Raw genomic sequence first — 20767 nt, forward strand, 5'->3', positions numbered from 1 at the left:
TCACAGAAGATAAGGTCATATTGAAAAGGAAGAGAGTTTCTACTTGAGGTTGGCATATCACAGGATGGTGGGATATACAATTTGAAAGTTCAGGAGATGTATTGAGCTAGAGATTTAGATTTGGGGATCATCTACATATGTGTGGCAATTGAGACATTGAGAATAGATAAGGTTGCAGGGAGAATGTCTATAGACTGAGACTGGAAAAGATCTAGAGCCAAACACTGAAAAACAGAAATTAGTGACTTTTCCTGTTGAATCAGAATGGGCATTTATACCTATTGTTTCTAAGTACTCACCTCCTAAAGATGAGTGTCAGTCATTATTCTCAAGTATTCTCACTAGGGCTTTCTAAGAATTTTAGATTTCTTCCTACAACACATTCTGAAGTGGATCTACCATGAAACTAATAAAGCTTCAAACTTTAGGGTCTCTCACTTGCACTGGCCTCTTCTAAAGTATTTTGGGGACTTAACAATTTATTCACAAGTCTAATTTCTTTTAAAGTTTGCAAAAATAAAATACAGGCATATATCCATGTTATCGCATGTTTGGTTCCAGATCACTGCATAAAACAAATATAGCAATAAGTTCAAGTACAAGATATTTTAATTTCCAAGTGCATATAAAGCTTACATTTACACTATACTATACTCTGAAAACTGTGCAATGGTATTAAGTATGGAAAAAAATGCACAAATCTTAATTTGGAAATACTTTATTGTTAATAAAAATAAAAGATTAATGATCATCTGGGCCTTCAATGAGTCCTAATCTTAATGCTCCTGGTGTGTTTTGCCTGGATGTTGATGGCTTTTGATCAGGGTGGTGAAGGCTGAAGTTTGGGGTGCCTATAGTAATTTATTAAAATAAGACAACAATGAAATTTTTGACTTTTCCTCTCATGAAATACTTCTCTGTGGCAGACAATGCTGCTTTTTAGTAGTTTATCCACAGACCTTCTTTCAAAATTGGAATCAATCCTCTCAAACCCTTACACTGTTTTGTCAATTCAATTTTTGAAATATTCTATGTCCTCTAACACAATGTCAACAATATTCATAGCATCTTCACCACAAGTAGATTCCATCTCAAGAAACAACTTCCTGTTCTGAGCCATAAGAAGACATTCCTCAAACAATAATGTTTTATCATCAGATAACAGCAATTCAATCACATCTTCAGGCTTCACATCTAACTCTGTCTCTTAATATTTCCACCAGTTACTTTCTCCATGGAAGTCCTGAACCTCCCTCACAGTCATTCATGGTGGTTGGAATCAACTTCTTCCAAACCTCGGTTAATGTTGATATTTTGACCTCCACCCATGAATCATGGATGTTCTTAATGGCATTTAGAATGATGAATCCTTTCCAGAGTGTTTTCAATTTACTCTCCCCAGGGTCATCAGCAGAATCACTACCAATGGCAGCTGTAGCCTCACAGAATTTATTTCTTAAATAAATTTGAAATGACTCCCTAACCCATGGACCACAGAATGAATGTCATGTTATCAGGCCTGAAACAACATTAACCTCAATGTAGGTCTCTAACACAGCTCTTGGGCATTTTCATTGAGCAGCAACATTTTGACAGGAATTTTTTTTCCAAGCAGTAGGTCTCAACAGTGGGCTTATCTCATTCAGAAAACCATGTTGTAAACAGATGCACTGTCATCCAAGCTTTGTAGTTTCATTTATAGAGCGCAGGCTGAGGAAATTTAGTATAATTCTTAAGGAACGTAGGATTTTCAGAATAGAAAAGGAGCATTGTCTTCAATGCAACGTCACCACTTATATTAGCTTTGAAGATAGGAATCAACTTCTCTCTAGTTATGAAAGTCTTAGATGGCATCTTCTTGCAATATAAGGCTGTTTCATCTACATTGAAAATGTGTTATTTATTGTAGCCACCTTCATTGATTTTCTTAGCTTGATCTTTTGAGTAACTTGCTACAGACACTACATCAGCACTTGATGCTTCACCTTATACTTTTATGTTGTTGAGACAGCTTCTGTCCTTAACCCTCATGATCCAACTTCTGCAATATTCAAGATATTACAGCTTACTCACCTCTCTTTGTCTTTATAAAATTAAAGAAATTTAGGGCCTTGCTCTGGATTAGGCTTTGGCTTAAGGGAATGTTGTAGCTAGTTTGATCTTCTATTCAGACCACTAAAACTTTGTCCATATCAGCAACAAGGGTATCTCACCTTTTTATCATTCATGAGTTCACTGGAATAGCACTTTCAATTTTGTGTTAAGAACTTTTCTTTTATATTTACAACTGGCTAATTAGTGCAAGAAAGAGGCCTGGCTTTTTTGATCCATCTTGGCCTTTGACATCCCTTCCTCATTAAGCTTAATCATTTCTAGTTTGGGATGCAAAGTAAAAGATAAGCCATTGTAGGGTTATTAATTGGCCTAATTTCAATTTCATTGTGTTTCAGGGAATAGAGGGGGCTGAGGGATGGAGAAGATATTGGGGAAATAATAGCCTGTTAGTGAAGCAGACAGAACACATACAACATTTATTAAGTTCGCCATCTTATATAGGCAAGGTTTGTGGTGCTCCAAATCAATTGTAATAGTAGCATCAAAGATAACTCACTGATCACAGGTTTAATAATAATAAAAAATTTAAATATTGCAATAATCAGTAAAATTTGACACAGAGATACTGTGATTGCACACTTTCGGAAAAATGGCTCACAGAGACTTCCTCTATGTGAGGTTGCCACAAACCTTCAATGTGTAAAAAAAAAAAAAAATGCAGTGTCTGCAAAGTGGAATAAAGTGAAGTACAATAAAATGAGCTATACCTGCACTTTAATTAAAATTATTGAAAACACTGCAAATTCTCTCCATCATATTTGTGTTTACACAACTTTTCATTTTTATGGCTGTACATGATGCTTAGTCACACCATTCATGCATTCATACAGGGACACAGGGTAATAATATACATCTCATTCCACCATCTTTCCGACCCCCAGACCCTCTCCCCTCCTCTCACTTCCCTCTGCCAAATCCAAAGTTTCTCTGTCATATTTTTACAAATATAATTTGGTAGAATGATAAGGGTTTTGAATTTTTCTAAGGGGACTCTGAGTTGGGGATTCATTCAGTTTGGGTTTAGTGGGACCTGTTTATATAGTTTTTAGTCACTTTCATTTATTGTTATTTCTGACTGCTCCATTTAGCAATGGATTCCAGAATGTTTCTATCACTCACCATGGCAATTCTCTCAAAATTGTGACAAGAGAACCCACAGCCATAGGACATGTACTGGTATTAACCTTGCACTTCGTACTGTGAATGCACAAGTAGCAAAAATGAAGATATGAAATCTTTGGAATCAAACTCTGGTCTTTGGAAAATTCTTCCAAATCTTAGATATCATGTATGAAAAAATACAACTGAGGTTTCCCTAAATTTGACAAAAATATTTAGAATGTATATTAACATCCCTAAAATGAACTGTGAAACTTAAAGAAGCAGTTTAAAACATTGTCAATAATGAAAACAATAGGGGCTGGGGATGTGGCTCAAGTGGTAGCATGCTCGCCTGGCATGCATGCAGCCCAGGTTTGATCCTCAGCACCACATACAAACAAAGATGTTGTGTCCGCCGAAAACTAAGAAATAAATATTAAAATTCTCTCTCTCTCTCTCTAAAAAAAAAAATAAAGCAAAACAAACAAACAAACAAAACCCCAACAACATGCTTTCTATAAGAAATCCACTTTAAATATGCAAAAGCATATCATGGTCAGAAATAAATCTTTTTCATATTTAATGTACCTATTAAGAGAGCTACAAAATCATAAAGCAAATACTGATACTAATGGGAAAAATAAATAGACGAATTCACTGAGAGATTGAAATTTCAAAACCCTTCCTCAGTAATTTACAGAAGTAGATAGAAAATTGTAAAATATATAGAAGATTTGGATATCACTAACTTCTGACCTACTGAATTTTATAAAAGATTCTATTCAACATCAATAGAATATGTATTTTTTAAACAAATATACTTAATACATTTACCTTGTATGCTAGTTTCCTGGGGCTTCCATAAAAAAGTACAACAAATTGAGTTCTATGGTTTGGACATGGTTTGACTATATCTCAAAACTTTCATGTGATTGAAGGCTTGGTGTTCAGGGTTACAGCACTGAAAAGAGGTGGAGCCTAGGGCAGGTCCTCAGGTCATTGGGAGTGTGAGGTAGTTCTTTTGCAACCCTTTGGTAGTTCTCACAAGAAAGGTGGCTATAAAAGGAGCAATGCTGGCTCCTACCATCCTCTCTGTTTCCTGACTCACCAAGTGATTCTTCTTCACATGCACTCCACCATCTGCTATCACTACAAGTTCCTTGTCAGAGACAGAACATGTACCATGTCATTTGGTCCTTGAATCTCCAAATCAGGAGCTAAATAAATCCCATTTTTTAAAAAATAACTATCCTCTGAAAGTATTTAACTACAGTAACATAAAGCTAACCAATACACAGAATGAGTTAAAACAACAGAAATGCATTTTCTCACATATTTGGAGGTTAGAAGTCTGAAATAAGGGTATTGTCAAGGTTGGTTCCTTCTGGAGCCCCTGAAGGAAAATCTGTTCCATGCCTCTTTTCTAGGTTTTGGTGGTAACAACAATCCCTGGTGTTCCTTGACTTCTGGAGACATCCTTATATGGAATTATTCTATATGTTATTATATAGAATTCTCCCATGTGTCTCTAAGTCCAGATTTACTCTCGCAGTCATTGGATTAGGATCCAGCCTAACTAGTATGGTTTCATCTTATCTTGATGATATCTGAAAACACTTTTTCTAAATAAAGTCACATTCACAAGTACTGGCAATTAGGGTTTAAACATATTTTGGGTGGAATACAATTCAACCCACACCACCATAAATTTAAAATGACTGAAATAATATAATGTATATTCTCTAACCACAATCAAATTAACTTAAAAATATTCTCAATATATCAGTGACAAATCCTCTGAAATGGAAATGAGGACAACCACCCCATTCACAATATCCTCAAAAAAATAAAATAAAATACTCGGGAATCAACCGAACAAAAGAGGTGAAAGAACTATACAATAAAAATTACAGAACCCTAAAGAGAGAAATAGAAGAAGACCTTAGAAGATGGAAAGATATACCCTGTTCATGGATAGGCAGAACTAACATAATTAAAATGGTGATATTACCAAAAGTACTACATAGGTTTAATGTAATGCCAATCAAAATCCCAAAGGCATTTCTTGCAGAAATAGAAAAAGCAATCATGAAATTCATCTGGAAAAATAAAAGACCCAGAATAGCAAAAGCAATTCTAAGCAGGAAGAGTGAAATAGGTGGTATAGCGATCCGATACCAGACTTTAAACTATACTACAGAGCATTAGTAATAAAAACAGCATGGTACTGGTACCAAAACAGGCCGGTAGACCAATGGTACAGAATACAGGATGCAGAGATCAATCCACAAAATTACAACTACCTTATATTAGACAAAGGTGCTAAAAGCATGCAATGGAGAAAGGATAGCATCTTCAACAAATGGTGCTGGGAAAACTGGAAATCCATATGCAACAAAATGAAACGAAATCCCTTTTTCTCACCATGCACAAAAGTTAACTCAAAATGGATCAAGGAGCTAGGGATCAAACCAGAAACTCTGCGTGTGATAGAAGAAAAAGTTGGCTCTAATCTCCATCTCGTGGGGTCTGGCTCCAAATTCCTTAATAGGACACCTATAGCACAAGAGTTAAAATCTAGAATCAACAAATGGGACATACTCAAACTAAAAAGTTTTTTCTCAGGAAGAGAAACAATAAGAGAGGTAAACAGGGAGCCTACATCATGGGCACAAATTTTTACCCCTCACACTTCAGATAGAGCCCTAATATCCAGAATATACAAAGAACTCCAAAAATTAAACAATAAGAAAACAAATAACCCAATCAACAAATGGGCAAGGATCTGAACAGACACTTCTCAGAGAAGGATATACGATCAATTAACAAATACACGAAAAAAATGCTCACCATCTCTAGCAGTCAGAGAAATGCAAATTAAAACCACTCTAAGATACCATCTCACTCTAGTAAGAATTGGCAGCCATTATGAAGTCAAACAACAAGTGCTGGCAAGGATGTGGGAAAAAGGGTACACTTGTACATTGCTGGTGGGACTGCAAATTGGTGCGGCCAATTTGGAAAGCAGTATGGAGATTCCTTGGAAAGCTGGAAGTGGAACCACCATTTGACCCAGCTATTCCCCTTCTCAGTCTATTCCCTAAAGACCTAAAACCAGCATACTATAGGGATACAGCTACATCAATGTTCATAGCAGTACAATTCACAATAGTTAGACTATGGAACCAACCTAGATGCCTGTCAATAGATGAATGGATAAAAAAAAATGTGGCATTTATACACAATGGAATATTACTCAGCACCAAAAAATAACAAAATAATGGCATTTGCAGGGAAATGGATGGCATTAGAGCAGATTATGCTAAATGAAGTTAGCCAATCCCTAAAAAACAAATACTGAATGTCTTCTTTGATATAAGGAGGGCGACTCAAAACAGAGCAGGGAGGAAGAGCATGAGAAGAAGATTACTATTAAGCAGGGACAAGAGGTGGGAGGGAATGGGAGAGAGAAGGGGAATTGCATGGAAGATGGAAGGAGACCCTCATTGTTATACAAAATTACATATAAGAGGATGTGAGGGAAAAGGGGGGAAAAGAGAGAGAAATTAATTACAATAGATGGGGTATAGAGAGAGGATGGGAGGGGAGGGGAGGGGAGGGGAGGGGGGATACGAAGGGGATAGGAAAGGCAGCAGAATACAACAGACACTAGTATGGCAGTATGTATAAACGTGGATGTATAACCAATGTGATCCTGCAATCTGTAAATAGGGTAAAAATGGGAGTTCATAACCCACTTGAACCAAATGTATGAAATATGATATGTCAAGATCATTGTAATATTTTGAGCAACCAATAAAAAAAGAAAATTTCAATTTTATCTATGAGTTTTAAAATGTAAGTATAATAATAAAAATGAAATTCTAAATAAAAAAATAGTCACAGAAAATCTCCAAATATTTTGAAACTAAATAACACTTCTAAATTACCCAGGGGTCAAAAGCAAATCATGAGTAAGATTAGAAACTGAACAAAAATTAAAACACAACATCTTAAAATCTATGGACTTAATATATGAACTTAGATGAATGGATTAAGAAATTGTGGTACACACACACACACAAACAAACACACACACAATGGAGTTCTTCTCAGCCATAAAAAAAAAAAAAGAAATTATGGCATTTGCTGGTAAATGGATAGAAATGGAAAATATCATGCTAAATTAAATAAACCAAACTCAGAAATTCAGTGGTCTAATGTTTCTCTCATGTGTGGAAGCTAGAGTAAAATAAAGGACATGTGGAGGGAAGGATAGGATAACATAAAGAACCAATCAAATAAAGATTAATAGATGAGAAAAAGGAAGTCTAGTAGAGTAGATGAAGGAGAATAGTAGAGTAGATGGGAGAGAAGGGGGAGGATGAAAGGGGAAAAGGGAAGAGAAAAGGGACATAGAGATCATGAGCTGAAATTGATTTCCATGCATGTGTGAGTTTGGCAGGATGAATTCAACTACTATATATATATTTATATATAGAGATATACATAGATATTAGATATAATATATATAATAATATATAATATAATATAATAATATATAATATAATAATATATTATATATATAATAAATAAATTTTATTATATATATAATAAATAAAATTTATTGACTACAATCTAAATGTTCTTAGGGGTATCATAGGTTTAAGTGTTTGTAGTATATATAATATTCATGTATTAGTAATGTAGAAGGGTTTAAAATGAATGATTTAGGTTTATATCTTAAGAAACTAGAGAAAGAAGAAGCAATTTAAGCCTATATATGCATAAAAAGGAATTAAAATAGATAATAACAGAAATCAATAAAACAGAGCACACAAATGCAATAGAGAAAAATAAATGAAATAAAAATCCATGCACAAAAATTCAGACACAAATATGTCACAACAAATCCCACTATTGTATATAAATATAATACACCATTTAAAAAGCAGGTCTTTTTAATACAATAAACAACATTAACAAATTTTAGCAAGAATGATCAGGAAAACACGTAAATTATCAAGGTCAGGGATGAAACAGGAGGTTCTATTGTCATTAAAAGGAAGATTAAGAACAAGTTTATGCCACTAAATTCTACAACTTGATAAAATGAACAAAAATTCTTGAAAGACACAAATAACCAAAATTCACCTAAGAAAATTTAACTAGAAAACCCCTATATCTTTTAAAGAAATTTCACTCATAGCTAAATTTTCAAACATATACATCTTTTTAACAGTTATTTTTAGTACTGACATACATATTTTAATTTTTTCAGTTGCTTATAAAATTTTCTCCTCATCTTTGTGTTCTTAGTCTCATTGCATGTCTAATATGACTTTTGGCATGAAACCCCTCGTGTTTCCTAAATCTGAGAATTAATTATTTCCCTCAATTCCAGAAAATTCTCAGTCATACTTTTAGAAGTAAAACTGACACTCAATCTTTGTTTACCCAGTGTTAGGTTCACTTTTTGACTATAGTTGCAGAACATATTTAGGCAAACAGATCTATCTAGCTGAAATTTTACTTCTTATACACACTCCATTATTGAAACCCTTCTGTATTTAGACAGGCTCCTGCTATAAATCATCAATGTCCTATCTCTAAAATTAATTAGTAGAATATCAAAACACTAAAGTAGAGACATTTTGGAGTATCTGCTGAGTGCCTGGCCATTCTTTGTAATTTCTCTTGACTCTCACCCTTTCCTGATATATTTGTACCATGTTTTCTCTTCTCCCTTAATGAAGCAAAATGAAACAAAGATGGTGCCTCGCTCAAACTGAGTTCCCTTTCTTTGAATTTCAGAATGAGGACACATGAGTCTAAGTCAGTTTATCTGAGGAAAGAAGAGACATAAACCAAAACAAATGTAACCAAGACTTTTTGAAGGAAGCACTATGATGAGGACGGAAAACTCCAAACTAGTAATACCCTCATAACTGACACACTCTCCCTAAAAAGATTAGCTCCTATAGGATTGGAATCCGCAGAACACCACCCAGTTTACTTAAGATAGAGTACAAGGGTTTTATGAGAAAAATAAGCAACCCCACAGCACTCCACTTTTCTAGGCATTGGCCTTGAATCCTTGAGTCTAACATTGAGAGAGACATAAAGAAAGACAATTTTTACATTCTTTCAGTATAGGAAGTTTGCCATGTTTTGAAACAATATGTGTTGGCTATCAATTAGAATTCTAAATTCAATGCCATAGATATTGTTTTTAAAGTAAAGTTTCACCATCCATTGTTAAAAAACTAACTATCAATAGTATCTGGTTTATTTCTGTCAATTCTCTTCTTTTATTGATGTTGCTGCAGAAAGTAGAGAGTGGCTCAGAAGGAGACAACTGTCTTGACATCCTTTCTCCACAGCACTAATGTTCATGTTTACAAGACAAAGCTATTGATAATGCTTTCTGATTATTTGGACTCTGACTTTCCACTGCCATGAATAAGCTTTTCGGAAATAAACTTTCCTTTTCATAAAAAATTTCCAGCTTCATAGATTTCCATAAAATTGCTCAAAACCTTAACACAATCCCACAATGTTTTTAATCTCTTATAACTCACCCACTAGAAAAATGATTAATTTCCAATCAGTTCTATATTAATGCTATTCTTGATATTTTTATAGCAAAATCTGGGTCCATATTTCAGCATAAATGCCCTTGGAAAGTTTCAGATATATTCTAGTAACTTTAGCGTTGTAAGTGTCTGACTAGAAAACAAGACATTAGATAATCTAACTCAGAAAATTTTTTAATTTCTTGACTTTGATCATTTGCAAAAAGTCAATCTTTAACCCACACTCTAAATTTGTGGTATCCTTTAACTTAATCCTCCCTCTCCATATTTCTTATAAACTGCAAAATTATTTCAAGGTGTCTTATGAACTTCTTCTTCCAGCAGATTGAGAAGCAGCAATGTCTGCTTGCCTCACATCTATGAAATCCTGTTAAGGAATTATTATTATTATTATTATTATTAAAGAGAGAGAATTTTTTAATATTTATTTTTTAGTTTTTGGCAGACACAATATTTTAATTTGTATATGGTGCTGAGGATCGAACCCAGCGCAGCAAGCATGCCAGGCGAGTGCGCTACCACTTGAGCCACATCCCCAGCCCAAGGAATTATTGATTGACTCATTTCTTGAGCTAGCCTTCCTCTCTCCTTATCTGCCTCACTTTATCCTTCCTTCTTTCCTCCCTCTCCCTCCCTCCTTCCTTCCCTTCATCCTTCTTTTTGTCAAGAATACATGTTGAATTTTGATAAGACTTTTAGATACCTATAAAGACAGTTACATGATTTTTCTTCTTGTAACTATGGTATGAGTTGATGAATTATACTAATGTCTTTTCTAATAATGAACTCATGGCATTTCCATAACAAATGCCATGTGCTTATGATATATTCTTAATATTTTGCATTCTATTGGACATTATAGATCCTATTTAACAATATTTTTAAAAGATTTTTCATTGATATTCATAAATCAGACAGGCCTGTAATTTTTTTAGTACTATTTTATCAGGCCTTCATTTTGACACATACTTTATAAAAAGAATTTGATGTTTTCTCTCTTTTCTACACTCTGGAACAATTTACATACCACAGGGTACATCAGAAAATCCAAAGGCTAAAAGAATTTAAACTCAATTAGGTCTAGAAAGATTATCATGGGAGGAGGACGGCCACTAGCAGAGTTCTGACAACTTTTCAAGGTTTCATGTACTTCGCAAAGAATTATTTAAAGTAGAATTTTACTATTTTCTGTTTCAAACATTATTTCCCTGTGCTATTTTGTATTTTCTGAATTTGTATTTTCACCAAAGAGAATGATTCACAGCTTATTTCTCTTCATTATTAATCACCATTTTTAATGTTTTATTTTGCTTTCTAAATTGTCACCTTCGGCCCTTTTTTCTCCATTTCTTCTGCTTTATTTCAGTTTTCATTTCTGTATTTTTGTATTCTTTTGAGTTGAATATTGAATCCACTATTTCCACTTTATAGATAAAGGATTTTAATGTAATAAATGTTTCTCAGAACACTGCTTCAAATGTATCCCAGGGGTTTTGATGTTTCATTATTATTATTTTCTAGAAGTTTGTATTTTCATTTTACTGTTACTTTCAGCAACACTTACTATACTGCAGTTTATCTTCATCTTGTTTAAGTCCTGCTCTTTTTGGTGATTTGGTTATATCCACCCATAGTCTGGGATTTGGAGGGATTTCAATTATATTTCATCTTGTTAATCTGTTTGAATTTCACAGAAGGAGTTTTGAAGTGATGACTCAAGACTGCTACTATGATCATGGATATGGAAGATCTCCCAGGAAGAAAACCAGTGAGAATTATAGATACTTTTACGAGACCAAAGGCTACTGTCATAAAATGTACTAACAATTATAGAATCTGGGTGCCTTTACAGGGAGGTTCTTTGTTTGAACCAGCTTTTGCAAAGATAGTTTTATAACCCAGAATCATTTCTTTTTATGCATCTGGAGGAGAAGATGGAATTTTCCCTTCATCCTGTGACTTTTTTTATTTCCTTTGCTGGCAGGTTGAAGAGCCTACATCTTCAAGACCAAGCACAAGAATCACATTTAGCAATGAGAAGCTAAAACATTTACAACATGGAAAGTGAAGAATAGAACAATTTTAACAAATGACCTGGAGTTCCATATATATATACATACATACATACATATATATTTATATAAAACAATTATATACATATATGTATATTTGTATATATACATATACATGTGTGTGTGTGTATATATATATATATATATAAAACATATAATGCTCCAATTATATTTCTAAAACCATAGCTTTGGAAGGGAAATATAAAGTCAGGAAGAAATTGATGACCACTTAGACCTTTAAATGAGTAAGATCTGCAATTAACCACTGAGTATTATCAAGGCCAAATTTTCTTCACAGTCTTTAAATACATGTGCTCTGTATAAAGTTATGAATTTAAATGTACAAAAATAAAATAATATTACTAAAAGGGGGAGGAGGAGAGAAGATAAAACTGGTACAGATTTACTTCATATAAATCTTTTTATAAAACTTCATCTAGGTTGGAAAAGATGTGATTTTGTATGAAGTTAACAAAATGTAATGGGAGAATGTTTTCCTACTGTGCAGCTCTTGTTGAGGGGCCAAATCTGAGAGCAACAGCTCCACACTCTATAAACAAACAAACAACAGGCCTAAAAAGAGTTTGCTAAGAGGTGGGTCCCCAAATATCACCTGAGACGTCTAAAGTATCCTCTACCTGCAGAGATTAAGGCTTGGGATGGAGGAAGTTGGTAGGGCTTTTCTTAAAGAGTTTTGTCAAGGTCTTGTGCATTTTCCTTTCCTCCTCAAAAGAATCCCCACTCTCCACTCTCAGCAGAGACAGTTGACAAAAGGGAACTAAATCAATTGAAGAACTTTTGCTAAACTTGACCTATGCTTCCCATGACTGGGGTGTGACCTATGTTTATTCTCCCCTGTTTTACCTAAAGAAGAGGTAGGCTAATGGTTAGAGCTCTCTGCAGTAACAAAGAAAACAAAGAGGGCTATATGTGAGGAATAGTCTGCACATCCAGAATTTCTTGGGGGCCAAAAAGCCAGCTTTCCTGTAGGCTTAGGAACCATAGTAGGCTAGAACTATCTTTGAAAGACTTTGCCCAAGACTATAAAGAGGCTGTGTAAAGTGCTCTATCAAAGTAAGAGCTGAGAGGGACAGAGAATGGTTAGTTGAACACCTTGTCTGAACATGTGTGTGAAGAACGTAATTGGGAGGCCTCCCACTAACCCAGCCTAACTCTCATCTTTCCCTAATATCAAAACTCTGGCATCAGTGAGTAGAAAACATTGGCATGGTATGAAAAACAAAACATATTATACCTTGTCCCCAGTATTTGTCCAGTCCCGCCTGGTAAGGAGAGAAGCTTTAAATTGAGATTAGATTAGACTTGTTAATGTTCCAAACTTTTACCACAAATTAGAAACAGTTTAGTCTAGTGATAGGTAAAGAAACATGACCAAATGCCTTAAAATAGATCTCCTTTGGAAGCATTCTTTGTTTGCAGTTCTTTTAACATGTTATTATTATTTAAATGAATTCAACTAAATATTGAAGATACAAAAGCACCTGGTTAACAGTGGTCCTCAAATTTGGTTTCACATTAGAATTATCTAATAACTTTTAAAAACCACTGATTCTTGTCCTACCCAAGATTCTGATTTATTTAGACATCAGAGTTTCTAAAGCTTACCAGATGATTCTACTGTGCAGCCAAAGTAAGGAATGACTCTAAAAATAGTCTGCCGAAAAGTATACATATACTTCCCCCCTACATTACCCTCAAATATCAAGAGAAATTAATGAAAAGGTGGAATTTTTCATGGAAAAGATCTACATGTTTGTTTTCTCTCTGGGCACTCTCCTAGAGAACTGATTAAATAGTTTGTATTCATTTCATTAAAGACATATAAATAAGTAAGTGCCAAGACAGGGTGGGATATAATATAAACACTCAAAATATACAGATGTGGAAAGAAATACATTTGTAAAAATTAATTTTCTAACATACAGGATTTCTAACAAACAGGTTTCTAACATACAGGATTCTTTGGAAAGCATGTATCTTAAAGTGGTATTTTAAAGTTTATCTTGCTATACAAATTGGAAATAGGAATGTTTAAGGATAAATAAAGAAAGATGGCAGAATGTCCAAAAACAGAACTTCATTAACGGTGTTCTTTCCTGAAAGTGACCTTAATTTTTCCCGATCATTTGAATAAATTCACTTAATCATTGAGAATATGATAGTACCTGGTAAAAATTGATAAAGCACACACATACTCCAAAATACAATTTATTTATTTATTTATTTTACCATTCCAGACCTGACATTACATCATTAGATTCTTTTACTTCTTTTCTTCCCTTTTTACTTCCATAGAGCTAAGATGATTGCAATGTAATAATCTATGCTAGATCATAAATATATGAAAATATGTTCTGTGAGTTCACAGGACAGAGGCATCACAATACCTGACTTCAAATTATACTACAGAGCTATAGTAACCATGTGGCATAGGCAGTATCTAGCAGAAAGTGAGTGGTATGGGCAAAGAGAATAACGTATCCATGGGGTTTAAGTCAGAAATACAGAGATGAATGCAACTAGCCTTCCCTTTGAGTCTGGCAGATCACATGACCAGCTGAAGAGGGTCAAGGTGGGTATTGATACACTCAGGGACTAAGCCTGGGAAGGTAGTATTTTGGGGTGGCAGAGTGTGCCAGACCTGTGGAGGATTGGCTCCCCTGTCCTAATTCTTGAAAAGCACCTGAGATCCATACTCCCAGCAGGAACTGGTATCTGCTAGGCCCTTGGGGTATGTTGATCTAATCTCCCTACAACAGTTACCAACCAACAAAATCCCTAGGGTCTGATTAGATCTAAACCTCACCCCCAGAACCCAAAACTTAGAACTCTGTAGAAGTCTCATCCTGGAGTGCATTGATCTGGTCTGTGCAGACAAAACTCCAATCAACAGTACTTCCTATTCCATCCTACCTTATACTGGTGAGAACAGAAGCTGAAAGCTATTTCAACCAACTTCACACTTAGGACACTCCTATTGGCAACACAGTGAGCAACACAAAAAGGGGAAGGGTTTAACAAGCCCTTGGGGTGTGTGCTCTCTTCCTCTCTCCCTCATTCAACATATCCCAGAAGAAATGGAAAGAACAGTCAGGTAGAGGCAGTGACCATTTGTCAATGTTGACAGTTTTGACTACTTCAGTAAAAACAATTCTTTCATTTTTCATTATGTGTGTGTCTGTATGTCTCTATGTGTGTGTGTGTGTGTGTTTTCTTGCTGTGCTGATCAGTTTGTGGACATATTTCTTTTTCATTTTGTTAAAAATTTGTTAACTATTGATAAATAGTTATTTTTTGTTGTGTTGTCTTTTGATAGTTTTTTGTTCATTTTGTTTTGTTTGATTCTCATTTTTCTCTCTCCTTCTCCCGTTTAACAGCCAAATTCTCTTGTTCATTTTCTCTCACTTTATTTTTTTCTCCTCCTTTTTACCCATCACTTGCTGCATCTCTTCTGCATTCTCTTCACATTTCAAACATCCTAAACTTTCTTTTACTTTCCTGTCACATTTTTTTCTTTTAAGGAACTGTATTTTTACAATCTCTTAGAATACTTGGTTTATATAATTATTGCCCCCACCATTCATGTTGTTGGAATTATTAGTACTGTGGATGGTATACTTGACACCTGCTGTTTACTTTGATACCAGACGTAATTCATGGCTATTTATTGTTTTTGCTGTTGGCAATTTCCTGTTTTTGTGGTAATTAGTGTTGTAGATGTCATAATAGGCAAGAGGCATTTATTTTGATGCTGTACATTGTTGGCTTTGGTTTTTGCTATTATATGTTTCCCCACTCCTGTGAGATGCTGGGAATCTATGGGGACACTGTGAGTTCCCTGGACAAAGGCATCCCAATACCTGACTTCAAATTATACTACAGACTATAGTAACTAAAATGTTACTTTTTTAAATGCATGGTACTGGCATAAAAACAGACACAGACTAATGGTAATGAAAAGATACACATCTACAGTCATCTGGTCCTTGACAAAAGTGCCAAAAACATACACTGGAGAAAAGATAGCTTTTTAACAAATGGTGCTATGAACACTGGTTATCCATATGTAGAAGAATAAGATTAAATCCTTATCTCTCACCTGCACAAAAATCAACTCAAAATGAATCAAAGACCTAGGAATCAGACCAGAAACTAAGCAACTCTAGAAGAAAACAGAGGGTTGTGGGAGGCCAACCTTAGGGGTGACTGAGTTATACTCCCCAGCTGGGTGCTGACGCGCTCAGTCACAGAAATGGGTGTGTCTTGCTACAGCCCCATGGGTGAAGCTATGCTCACCTGTTCCTTTGTAATATAACCCCTTGCCCTGTTTAGGATAGAATCTTCCATGGAAGTGCCTTGTGTGTGTCCCCTCCTCTTACTGTGCCCTTGGGTGTGGCCTACCCAGGTGTCAGTCAACATGCTGACAGTGGACATCATGAAGATAGACTCAGCCCCCTGAAACCTGACCCCTTGCCTCATTTGAATAGCTTCTCCTCAATAAAAGGGGTCAGCATGTGCTCTCTCGCTCTCTCTCTCTTTCTGCAGACCCTTAAGGTCAGAGGAGCTGTCACAGCGACCCCAAAGAAAAAGGTATTTGTGTCTCTTGTGTGGTTATTTCATGCAGCCCAGTTAGCCCAGTTTATCTAGAGTGACCCCTGAGCCTTTTAGTCTCGAGAACAGAAACCCGGCAGAGGGTCAATATCCAACACACAGGCACAGGGAATGACTTTCTCAGTCAGACCACTAAAGTTCAGAAAATAATGCCAAGAGTTAATAAATAGGACAGCATCAAATTAAACAGTTTCTGTACAGCAAAGGAAACAATTAGGAAAGTGAAGAGAGAATGTACAGAATGGGAGAAAATCTTTGCTAGCTACTCTTGTGATACAGGATTAATACCTAGAAAAGAAAAAAAAAATATATATATATATATAAATGTAACACCCAAAAGAAAAAATCCAATTAATAAATGGACAAATGAATTAAACAGACATATCTCTAAAGAAGAAATACAAGTGACCAATAAATAAATAAATAAATAAATAAATGTTCAACAACATTAGTTATTAGGGAAATACAAACTAAAATGACACTGATATTTCATCTTACACCAGTCACAATGGCAGTCATCCAAAATACAAAGAACAGTAAGTGTTGGAGAGGATGTTGAGAAAAAGAACACTTTTCCATTACTGGTGTAGTTGTAAAGTACAACCATCTTGGAAATCAGTAAGGAGGTTTCACAAAAAGTAGAAAGGAACCACCATATGAACCAGCTATAACACTCCTTGGTACTTATCCTGAAGAATTAAAGTCAGCATACTATAGCAATACATGCATACCCCTGTTTATAGCATCACAAATCACAATAGCCAAACTATAGAACCAGGCTAGATGTCCATCAATGGATTAATGGATAAAGAAAATGTGGCATACATACAAAGGAGTTTTAGTCAAACATAAAGAACAATGAAATCATGTCATTTGCAGGAGATGTGCATATGCTACATATATATTTTTAAATTTTTTTGTAGTTGTAGATGGGCAGTATGCCTTTATTTTATTTGTTTATTTGTATGAGGTGCTGAGGATCAAATCCTGTGCCTCACAAATGCTAGACAAGTGCTCTGCCACTGAGCCTCAGCCCCAGCCCATGCATACACTATATTGACAACTGAATGTTGGCCATATCTCTGTAAGAAACTAGAGACTCACACTGTATTCATTCCCTTAAATGTTTACATTGTATATACATGTCATTGGTATTAAGATGCTAATTTAGTAGAAAGACTAAGTGAAAGGAATCTTGAACAAAGTCTTGATTTCTAAGTGGTCTTTGAATGAAAACCAACCTCTATGAGGCCTGACCTAGGTTACTGGCCCATATTCTAGGAATTGGAAAAGTACAAAATGACTAGAGTAGAAGGTGTAGAAAAGGGAGTGCAAAGTGAAGAAGTAAGCAAGGGTGAGCTCATGACTACATTTGCTCATTTTAGTCAGTATGTTCATTTTGGAAGTGGTGGGAAAACCATGAAGTAATTTAGAAAAATGTCCTGGGACGATATTTGGATTTCAAAATAATCAATAATGGCAGGGTTAGATGCAATTAGAAAGAAAAAAAAAAAAAAGGCTTATCTAATGACACAGGTGAGCGATGATGACCTGAATGTCTGGTGGTGAGACAGAAGCATAGGAACAGATGGTAGACATACCGAGTCAGTAGTGTGAGAAAGGAAGGGGAAAGGAAAGGAAGGCTTTCGGAGGAACTCCAGGTCTTCTGGATGGACAACAAAATAAATAATGGTTGAATTCTTTAAGATAACATAGAGCACCAGAGAGAAGCAGGTTTCAGTGAGATAAAGTTTGGAGGATATTATATTTAAGGGGCCATAAAATATGGCCAACATAGACAAGAATGGATATGTGTTTAAAAACAGAAAACTCAAAGAATGAAGTTACCTGTGACTATGAAATATCAAGGATGAAAACAAGGTGATGGAGATAAGGAAACACAACCTTAAAGCATGTGATTCAGGAAAGCAGTGGGAAAGCATGGTAAGCTATAACTGAAGCAATGTATGATGCAAAATTTTAATTAAAAAAATGAAGGCTATTATAAACTCCATTGCCACCATCAGCAAATCTGTTTCCTACAAATATTTCTCATGAAATGGGAGTACTCATTTGGTGTATGTCTGGGCCGGGGGGGGGGGTGGCTGGTTGAAAAGGAATGTGTTATTTTAAGCTATAGAGACTCATGGAAAATTTCATCATTTAATAAAAGATGGCAACTGGACACTAAGAATTGTCCTGGACAACTGGACAACTGAGAATTTGATGAAACAAATGAGCCTCCTCCTGATATACAAGGGACATGGTTCACCTCAGACATCTGGCACAAGCCACAGGTAATGTGATGTAAGCATTTCTCTCTCTGCAAAGAAAATGCATCTAAATAAAGTATGAAAAAACTGTCTCAACACAGTAGACATATAATTACTGTGAGTTCAAACTAAATGTGTTAATCTAGAAAAAGCTGTACTGGCAGATTTCTTTTTCCTTCATTAAGCAATGACTTAGGGTAGAACAATGTACTGCTCACAGCAGCTGTCTCATTCTTGAAATCACAAGCAAAGTTTAAAAACACTGTCTATAATGGAAATGTATGTGCCCTAGACCAGGTTACCATAAACACATCCAGTAAGCATACCTGTCATGCTTCCTATTCTTTGCTGCACAATTTATTTTTTAAAAATTTATAGAAAAACCTATGATTTCACTGCAGCTAATGTGTTTGTACATATGAACTGACATTAGGTACAGCAATAAAGCTGCACACCACACCTAACACATGCACATTTCTTGTTTGTACTTCAAACACAGAGACCCATGTATAAAACACACAAAAAACACAGATAACTGAACGTTTCTTTAAAAATGCTGGAATCCATTAATTGGTAGCATTCTCTAAGAGTTTACAAAAAAATTAAGATGGATACATTATAAATGTAAATTTAGGAGCCTGGAATTGGATGCTGGGTTGGAGCCTCAGCACCACATAAAAGTAAATAAACAAAATAGGGCTTTGTGTCCATCTACAACAACAACAACAAAAATCTTTTACATATAAATTTAGGACAACCAAGTAAAAACATCTGAAATCCACTTTGAGATTAAAACAATGTAACTCATATATAACTGTCCTCTTATATTCCAGATTTTGAACTCATCAGTAGCTTCAGTTTTTGTTTTGTAACATAGTATAAGCTTCTAAATTCCCCCAAAATGTCAACTCACATAAAAGTCGTTACTAACAATTGTGCAGAAGATTAAGGGTTCCTAAATGCTTTTATCAACTTCAAGTACAATGTTGTGCCTAAAGTAAGAACAATACACTCAGTCATTTTAAACACCATCCTCTCCTTTTTATTTTTTTTCCCACAAGAAAATTGTAGATAAAATGAGATTGGTTCAATTTCATGCAAAGAAACAGCAGAGGCACTCCTAGAAATTCTGCCAGCTAGTGCTCAAGCCCTCTCTTTGCTTTATAAAGCACTGGAGTACAGCCACCATGCAATTCTTTATAAGTTGAAATTATAATTAGATAAAGAGGACAAGGTCATTTTATGTGACCTATTAAACTTCAGTTTGATAATTAATACTTCCATAAAAGTCATCCCAGGAATTCATTTGATTTACAAATTTAATTCCTCTTACTAATAAAATGGCAACCACACAAGCCTCTGCAGGGCCCAGAAGCACAGAGGGCCTGGTCCACCCCTTTCCGGGCAGGGCAGACACTCGCCAGAGCCTAACCTCTGGTGCAGGGCTGCCCCCTCTGATCAGCAGACTACCAAAGGAGCCAAGATCCATCCCAGAAGGCCCACATCAGCCCACATGGGATCCAGGATATCAGTAGGCAAGGTTCACCCCTCCCCAAACAGGGCAGACACTGCCAGAGCCTAGTCTTTGAGGCAGGACTGCCCCTTCCTACCAGCAGACTACTGTTGGAGGTCAAGCCCAGCAGCCCAGATGCCTCTGCAGGGCCCAGGCACAGCCCTTTCCCGGTGGGGCAGACCCTTGCCAGAGCCTAGCCTCTGGTGCAGGACCACCCCTTCTGACCAGCAGACTACCATGGGAGGTCAACCCCAGTGGCCCAGATCTACCCACTCCAACTTATGCAGGTCCCAAATCCAGGATGCAGCAGCATCCATTGAGGGACACCAGCAGGGTCTGGAAGCCCAACATCAAGGTGAACTACAGACAATTTGTAGGGATACTACAAGAATATAGGGAAGAAATGGTAATATCTCAGATCCACACTGCAAGAAAGGAAAACACATAGACATCATGAAAAAACAA

General features: G+C 35.7%; 1 long non-coding RNA gene and 1 pseudogene across 2 annotated transcripts in view; one reads left to right on the plus strand and one right to left on the minus strand.

Annotated features, from left to right (window-relative positions):
* The window catches only part of LOC113175380 (uncharacterized), a 63187-nt gene extending 51257 nt beyond the window's left edge, over positions 1–11930 (plus strand). The window contains exons 3-4 of the long non-coding RNA XR_003299957.2: positions 11507–11580; positions 11797–11930. This is a non-coding gene — a long non-coding RNA (uncharacterized LOC113175380). The remainder of the gene's footprint in view (positions 1–11506; positions 11581–11796) is intronic.
* LOC113175379 (purine nucleoside phosphorylase LACC1-like) overlaps positions 1–20767 on the minus strand; it is a 192020-nt pseudogene that overhangs the window by 65148 nt on the left and 106105 nt on the right. The window lies entirely within an intron of this gene.

This window comes from Urocitellus parryii, chromosome 2 (assembly GCF_045843805.1).
Source record: "Urocitellus parryii isolate mUroPar1 chromosome 2, mUroPar1.hap1, whole genome shotgun sequence".
NCBI classification, from domain to species: domain Eukaryota; kingdom Metazoa; phylum Chordata; class Mammalia; order Rodentia; family Sciuridae; genus Urocitellus; species Urocitellus parryii.